Source organism: Mirounga leonina, unplaced genomic scaffold (assembly GCF_011800145.1).
Source record: "Mirounga leonina isolate KUSES-001 unplaced genomic scaffold, KU_Mleo_1.0 Mir_175, whole genome shotgun sequence".
NCBI lineage: Eukaryota > Metazoa > Chordata > Mammalia > Carnivora > Phocidae > Mirounga > Mirounga leonina.
Genome location: NW_023270453.1, coordinates 12,392,900 through 12,401,252, shown reverse-complemented (window position 1 = coordinate 12,401,252; position 8,353 = coordinate 12,392,900). Strand labels below are relative to the sequence as shown.

General features: G+C 38.2%; 1 pseudogene; it reads right to left on the bottom strand.

The window, feature by feature from the left end:
* Positions 1-3,121: 3,121 nt before the first annotated feature.
* On the bottom strand, positions 3,122-4,161 carry LOC118021963 (annotated as a pseudogene).
* Positions 4,162-8,353: the final 4,192 nt, after the last annotated feature.

The window sequence follows — 8,353 nt, the reverse complement described above, 5'->3', positions numbered from 1 at the left end:
AATAATTCTCCCCTTGGCTCTTTTCTAAAGATACAGATAATTGTCTGAGTTTTTGTTTCTCCTCACCTGCCTCTCAAAACCTAGCAGCTTGTCTCATCACAATTGTATTTCACAGGAAGGGTGTGAAGATACATGAGTTACCAGTTGTAAAACACTTTAAAGTCAGAGGTGTTATACTCGATGATAGTGAGAAAGTAGAAGAAAAATAGGTGACAACTTGCTAAAAAATCTGTCATTGTCCATTTCGGGATAACTTCAGGGTAGCTCATGATAGAGCCTTCACCCAAAGGCATACTGGATCTATTTGCACAAAGTAGCATTTTGAGTATCACAAGAAACACCCTTTATATCACTCTTTCAAATGGCAACAGTTAGAGGGATATAAAGCAAGCTACACTGCTATGCTGACATTCCTAAAATGAAAAAATGATACAGGGCAAAATAAACTTCCTATGATTACAAAACAAAACAAACATGAACACACCAATTATATGTCCCTACAAGTACTGCAAATTCAGTGAGTCCTAAGGTAGCTTTTGCTCCTTCTCTGAGCATCCTATTTTGAATAATGGCTTTACTATCCATTCAGCTTTCCAAGTTGGAATGAAGGACTGCACCATTACTTTTAAGTTTTTCTCACTGTCACGTTACCAGTCTCATAAAAGACAATTTCTAAGGTATTTTATAGTTTCTTACCTGAAACTGGCATCTTTGCTTTCAGGCTTAGCTAACTCCCCAACTTTATGACTCATCCTAGTAACTGTCATTGAATTCTATTTTCCCACACATGCATGCACCCATGCACACACATACTAGTCCTAATATTGTCATTCATACCAAAAAAAAAAAAAAACACAAAAAACAAAAACAAAAACAAAAAAATAAACAAAATAAACAAAATAAACCCTCTATTGATCCTTTTTGCCACTGGGATAAAAACCAAGAACCCCAGCATTTCAGCTCAACCTACTCAGTCTTGCTCATTTGTCTCTAAAGCTTGATTCTGTACCCTCTCCAAGTCTCGGCTAAACCCTGTGATAGAGAAATCTGTATCTCCCAAATATGTCATGCTTCATTGGCATTATTGTCTCTGCACTGTTTTTTTGGTTTGTTTTGTTTTTGTTTTCATTGTGTGTGTGTGTGTGTGTGTTTCTTTTTTGGTTTTTGCCTGGCTTACCACCGTGAGCTCTTTAAGGGAAGGGTAGTTCATTTATTCCCATAACTCCAGAGCCTGGCACAGGACCTAACACATAATTCAATCTCAAAAATATTTAAGGAAGGAAGGAAGAGAGGGAAGGACTTCAAGGAAGGGGTGGGAAAATGAAGGAAGTGAGTGAAGAAAGGCATGAAGGAGGATGAGAAATGTTTATTTTCCATCTTGAGGTGACCTGAAATTCAAAATGCATTTTTCCTAAGAAACACAAGTACTATGGTAGCTCAACATTGGAGTTAGACCACAAAATTTAGTTCACGAGATTTAAACTTGGTTCACAAAATGTTTCTTATTTTTTAAAAAATATTGTTTACATGTGATGTTTTGGTTATGATTATATCATTAACCCTGTGAGAAAACAGGTCTTGAAAACTGATTTATAAGAGCATTATATATAACTTTGACCCTTAAGCGAGTATGTTCTGAGCATGAAATGTATGGTTAGCAAGAGGATATTTTGGAACACACCTCGCTTGTAATTTGCATTCAGTAACGTAACCCACAAAAGCAACTCTTCCTCATAAAACCACATGCGAAGATCAAGATTGAGATTCACCACTGGTTTTAAACTTCAGATTGATAAAATGCTAAAAGGAGCCTTGAGAGAAATGATTAGGATAGTATACACAAAGATGTTTCATTTTCACTAGGGAACATAGTTCGTATTTATTGTAACATTTAATCATGTGTTTTCTTGTTACATTTGGAAATAAACTTTGCCAACATGACAGAGTGATAAACCAATCGCTTAGAGTCTTTGAGGCCTTATAAGACAGAATGTACTTCTCAAATGCAGAGAAGATAAAACATAAAGAACAAAATACTTGAATTGTTTGGGTCACATTTCCTTTCCCTTATCACTGGTGATCGTGGTGCCCTGATAGAGAATTCTATCTAAAACATAAAGGATATGGAATTAAAGGACCTTAATGTTGATGTTTATTATGGGTATCTGAACTTGAGTAGCTATGTCACTCCTGGATCCTGGGATAGTTTAAGACAGACACTCTAGCATGCAAAATTAGGATTTTAAAAAATTGGTGTGACATCTCTCACAATGGGTGCTAGTGCTTGAATCTTTCCCAGCAAGCTCCAAAATTAGTTCTGGATAAAGACTGTATAAAAATGAGAAAAAAAAATCTTTCTCTCATGTGACAAGTGACAGTCCTCCAGTTTTTGCTGCCTGACTTCATTTTCACTACCAAGAAATTGGGAATGTAGCTAGCTTACCACAACATTCTTCACATTTACATAAGAGAAACGTAATGGGAGGAATCTTCAAATGTTTCTCCTATGAAAACTTCACATATAGTAACTATGGTCTTTTTCACACGTTTATTATAAAAAGAGTAGGGAATACAAAAATCATATACATACATACCAATGTCAGGAAAAAAAATAAAAAGAAAACAATCTTAAGAACAATGGGTAGCAAGTACTGTGGTGTATCACTCAGGAATCCAGGGGATTCCCAGAGGACAATTCTTGACATTCCTCTGTCCAATTATTATGGTAAAGGGAGAAATGCAGTGGCCATGACCTGAAAAATGCTGGGTGACCAGAGGCTCATCTCCCCAGGCAAGCCACACAGACCAGCAGAGTTGGTCTCCGTGAAAGTTCTACCTCTCCCTCTGCCCATCCTGATTTCTTCATCCTCTAATAAGCCACCTGTACTTCAACTGAGTCTGTTTCATGGGGAACCTGACCTATGAAGCAAAATGGTGGTTACTAACTGTCACTTGCATGATGATGGATGAAACACTGTACATATTCTTTCTTTTTTAAAATAGTACAAGAAGCTTTACTGACTACAGTGCAAGTTAAAGCAAGAAGAAGAAACAATCATTTAAAAACACCAGAGATCCTTACAAAGCAAAGGTTAAGAAATAAATCAAGACTCCTGTTGAGTTAAGCTGTGCCTGGAATGAAGAACAGACCTCCTTCACTTTGATCCTTGGGTTCTTGGTATTTCCACTGGATGTAGTCAAAGATGTCTTTCTCACTATCCACTGGCAGAGGTTCTCCAGAAACTCCAGTGACTCCTCAGGGATGGACTGTGTATTCCTCATTGTGAAGCCCTTTTTTAAGGGCATGAGCTCTCATATTCTTATTGAAAATATCACTCCCAGTGAAACAGAGAACACCACAGTACTATTGATCCTTGGATATCAACCTTATATCAATTCTCCTTTGTGGATACTCCTTATCATCATTTTTACTGGGAAGCTGGCAAACACCTGAACTTTGTTTCACCTTTTGACAACATCTGTAATAAAATGGACCTTCTGTAACTGCTCCACAACACGATGTAACAGCTTTGGCTGTTTGGTGGATTCAGAAGTAAAGTTTGGATGGATCAGAAGAACATCCATGTCACCAATGGACTGTGCACCTCTGCGGAAACCCGCCGCAGACTGTAGCAAGGAATTCAGAATTCAGTTTTTAAACTTCAATTAGTACAATGGCTTACACTTGTCACATTTCTTCAGGATAAATTCTTTTCTCAAATTCATCAAAATATTTCAGCCCAATTCACAGATGATGGTTCCACTTATCTTCATTTTTTTTTTCCTGAGATCTTCTAAGGCTTTAATTTCTGCATCTACAAACTTCCTTGCAGCAGATGGACCAATGCCATTAACTTGAGTCAGGAAATTGACGGATGAACTCGTATCATCCTGCTGAATCTTTCCCAGCTTACACAATTTTCTAGTCGCTAACAATTCATCAATCTTTTCAGCAACTTTTGTTCCTACTCCAGGCAATTTCTTAGCTTCTGCTCCACATTTTATTTTGTATGGGTACTTTGCTATCACAGATGCTGCTTTTTCTGTAAGCATTGCACTTGTGGATGGCCTGGTTCACGTTCTTCTCGAAGTCTGCAAGTTCTGTGAGCATGTGGGTGATTTCCCATTGAGCATCTCTGGCCATGCCTTCCATTTGCTCATGGTTGCCTGCCCAGGGACCGTCCCCCTGTCCTAGCTCTAAGGAGGGGCTGGCTTTTGGGGAGGGGAGGCAGACCAACCCCAGCAAAGCCAGCACAACCCACTGAACAATGGCTGTCTCTGAAAACATTGTACATATTCTTATTATTGATCAAAATAGGTAAGAAATATTAATGAGAGGACCTCTGACTACAAATTTCTGCCTTTTACAATAAGGTCCAACCTTCCCCTTTTGCAAAAGAGATAATTAAGGCCCAGAGATAAAAATAACATATATATTTTTTAACCTCACCAAGAAATTAGAGAAAAATTAGAACCCCTTTTTTTTTGGTCATTTGTAAACTTCTCTTAATACTGTTTCCGTGAGTAGAAATTTTCAAATCTAACTCTGCAGCAGAATCACTGATGAGAGTTTTTTAGTTTGGTTGTGTTTTTATTGTAATAAAGATTTCCAGGCCCACCCCAAACATATTGAACTGGAATCTGTTGTGAAAGTTTCCACCGGAATCTGTATTTTTAAAAGTTGCACAAAAAATTCTGATGATCAGGTAAATTTGGGAAATGTGATACAGAGAATCTAAGAGCTTACTAGTTTTCTAGGGCTTCCTTAACAAAGTACCACCTAGGAGCACCTGGGTGGCTCAGTCATTAAGCGTCTGCCTTCGGCTCAGGTCATGATCCCAGGGTCCCGGGATCGAGTCCCACATAGGACTCCCTGCTCGGCAGGAAGCCTGCTTCTCCCTCTCCCACTCTCCCTGCTTGTGTTCCTGCTCTCGCTATCTCTCTCTCTGTCAAATAAATAAATAAAATCTTAAAAAAAAAAAAACAAAAATAAAAACAAAGTACCACCTAGTAAGTGGCTTCACCATCGGAAACGTATCGTCTCAGTTCTGGAACCTAGAAGTTTGAGATCAAGAGGTCAGCAAGGTTGGATCCTCCTGAGGGCTGTGAGGGAGAATCTCTTCCATACCTTTCCTCTAAGCTTCTAGAGGTTTGCAGATGCTCTCCCCTGCATATATGCCTGTGTCCAAAGTTTCCTTTTTTATAAGCATTAGAAACCAATCTTAGTCTAGTGTGACTTCATCTTAACTAACTACATCTTCAAGAACCCCATTTCCAAATAAGGTCACATCCTGAGGTTTATATGAATTTCAGGTAAACACAATTCAACCCATTATAGGAATCTAAATTTACAACTACTCCTGTATAATTTGATTTAAAAAAAAAAAAGTGCTAGGTAAGCCAGCTAAGGCTAAGGCAGAGAGAATTGGTGAAGAAAAGGATTTCCTCTGCTGTACTTGGTCTCTGATTTCAAGCTTCAGGTATATAAGCATAAGGTTGTACATGGGAGGGCTTGGATCCAACCTAGATTTTGGTTAATTTAATTCCTCTCTTCTACATCTTAGTGGGAACACTTCATCCCCTTTTATTATTGCATCCATTGTGATTACCAGCACCATTAAGAGGACCTCACCACAAATTCTGATAAATCAGACTTCCAAAAGCAAAGATGAAGTCACTTTGATCATTCATATCATGCTTGATACTTTAACATTCTTTGATTTTCAGTTTCATTATTACTTTTTTTCTTCAGCTTTCCCCAACTAACATAAGCTAACATTTATTGATATCGGCCAGTGGTTAAAAAGGAATTGTACCAATTGGTACAGGAATATGATATGATATCTAATCTTAATCTAATTTCAGTGATTTTATTAACTAAAGCAAAAGTTTAGGACCAAGAAATGTGTGTGCAGTTGCAGAACTGATATAAGTGATTATTAAGGCCACATACCATTGCTTTAAATAGCTCTTGGATTTTTTTCTCCTAGTTTTCTAGACTGTTTTTCTGAATGTCACATAAGATAAGATAAATTTTCATTGCCTCCTAGACATTGTCTAATAAAAGGGGATGGTATCATTTGGGGGAAGATAATCAATACACTGACATTTTCCAAGAGTGATGTTTTATAGAAATTTAAGACCTAAATAAACAAACCTTCACATGTAGCAGCACCTCTATAATTTAAGAATACTTTTTCTGAAGAATACCCAAGAGTTAATGTTAATTAGTGGCATACTAGAAAGCTAAACTCTATTGAAGACCTTTCAAGACTTCTCTGGAAGGAAATCGCTGGCTTATTTTTTCAATCCTTGAAGGCAAGTATCCAAATTGTGTTAAAAAAAAAAAAAAAGACAAGGTTAAACTAAAGGAGAATTTAAAAAACAAGTCATGTTTGTTCTATTAATAGTCAGTTCTGTACAGAGTTTTTGCATTCTTGTGCACGCAGAAGTCAGACTGACAAAGATCACCATAGACTTCTTAAGAAATAGATTTTCAACAATTTATTTCAACATTGCAATAAATCTTTCCCATCCTGTCGATAAAAGGAAAAGCAATCCCTTTTGGGATTGGTCTGTTTGGTCCTCAACTGGAATAGCTCAGCTTGCCTATGCACTGTCAGTGCAGAGCTTGTTCTGTTATCGAATTTTGCAGAATTAGTGCACAGTGGTGAGAAGAAACAAGCTAAACCTGACTAGCTTTTCTCAGAATCAGAGGTCCCTCATCTCCCGTGACTTCTAAGTGCAACTGGGAGGCTGGCGGGCACAGCAATGCTCAGATGCGGATACTATAATCATTAAGCTTCTGATTTTTTATCACCATCCCCAGTCCTTCTTCACACATTCCTACTCTTTTCCCATAAAAACTCGGTGTATGGAATCATGAGGCAAAGTAATAAAACTAAAGAATGTTTTTTCTCTGTCATTTTCTATTTGGCAACACCCTTGCTTTGTGTGGGGAGCAGACCAAGTAAAGTGGACTCCCTTCACCTGTTTGGCTGGTGGGAGATAGTGACAGTTTTTGTCATTGCATCCTATGCTCTTTGAGCTTTTGTTTCACAATTACAAATTTCTTCAGGGGTGTGGATACCCTGGGGTGTCAGAGGAACTGACATTCCTGTTTACTGAGTCTATTGGCTTTTAAATGTTTTCACCTGATGCCTTGAAAAATCCTTCCAGAAGCCTTCTTTATCCATTTAGCAAATCTGGTTATGGTTATTGGGTGTGGATGCAGGCAGGCTATGCAGACATCTGAAGTAGAACACGATGAACTGTTTATTCCTAGAAAATGCAGATGTGGGAAATAAGCTAAGCCGTATTGAGGGAAAACTTCCAAAATCGAAGGACTGTATAGGCCTTTAAGCCTTAATCTGGTAGCCAATAATACTATGAAGGTAGGAGCTGAGAGAGCAATTTCTCTTGCAGGAAATACCACAGCTTCTTTTAAATTTATTCCAGTAATTATTTGGCCCTCCTTGCCAAGCCAGGCAGAGCCCTCAGATCCCCAGAAACCTTGCTCCTTCACCACGCTCACCTTCTCAGGGCTCTCAGAGCTCCACCTACAAGACCACGAGTCTGCTGGCTCTAGTACATCTGCACTGGCAGATTAATGATTGGCAGCAAAGGCTTCCTAGGTCTGGCTTGAGGATCCCCCGTGACCCTGAGAAGCATACATTTCCATCGAAAAATTAGGAGGAGAAGGCGAAACGAATATCTTTAAATAAGGCTGTCACAGCATTGCTGAAATGATAGTTGGGTCATCCTAAAAGGCAGTGAGTGTAGAAACTGGATCAGAGGGGAAGTGGGAGGGAACTCAGTAAGTAAAACAGTGAATAGACAGGAGCAGCTACCCCAACTTCCCAGACTACTTATGTAGAAGTATTCTATTCCTTTGATGAATATCAGATTGATGAACAACCATATGACAGAGATACTTCAAGGCAAATTAATGCTACATTTAAAAAATAATACAAAATTTAAAAAAATTTAAAAAAAAAAAGGAGAAGATAGCAGGAAGGGAAAAATGAAGGGGGGGAAATTGGAGGGGGAGACGAACCATGAGAGACTATGGACTCTGAGAAACAAACTGAGGGTTCAGAGGGGAGGGGGGTGGGGGGATGGGTTAGCCTGGTGATGGGTATTAAAGAGGACACGTTCTGCATGGAGCACTGGGTGTTACATGCAAACAATGGATCATGGAACACTACATCAAAAACTAATGATGTAATGTATGGTGATTAACATAACATAATAATAAAAAAAACTGGAAAAAAATACAAAATAGTAATCTTTATGAATGTAAGTAACAAATTATCATCCCATACTTTTATAGATGTAAGTTTATCTTTATCTT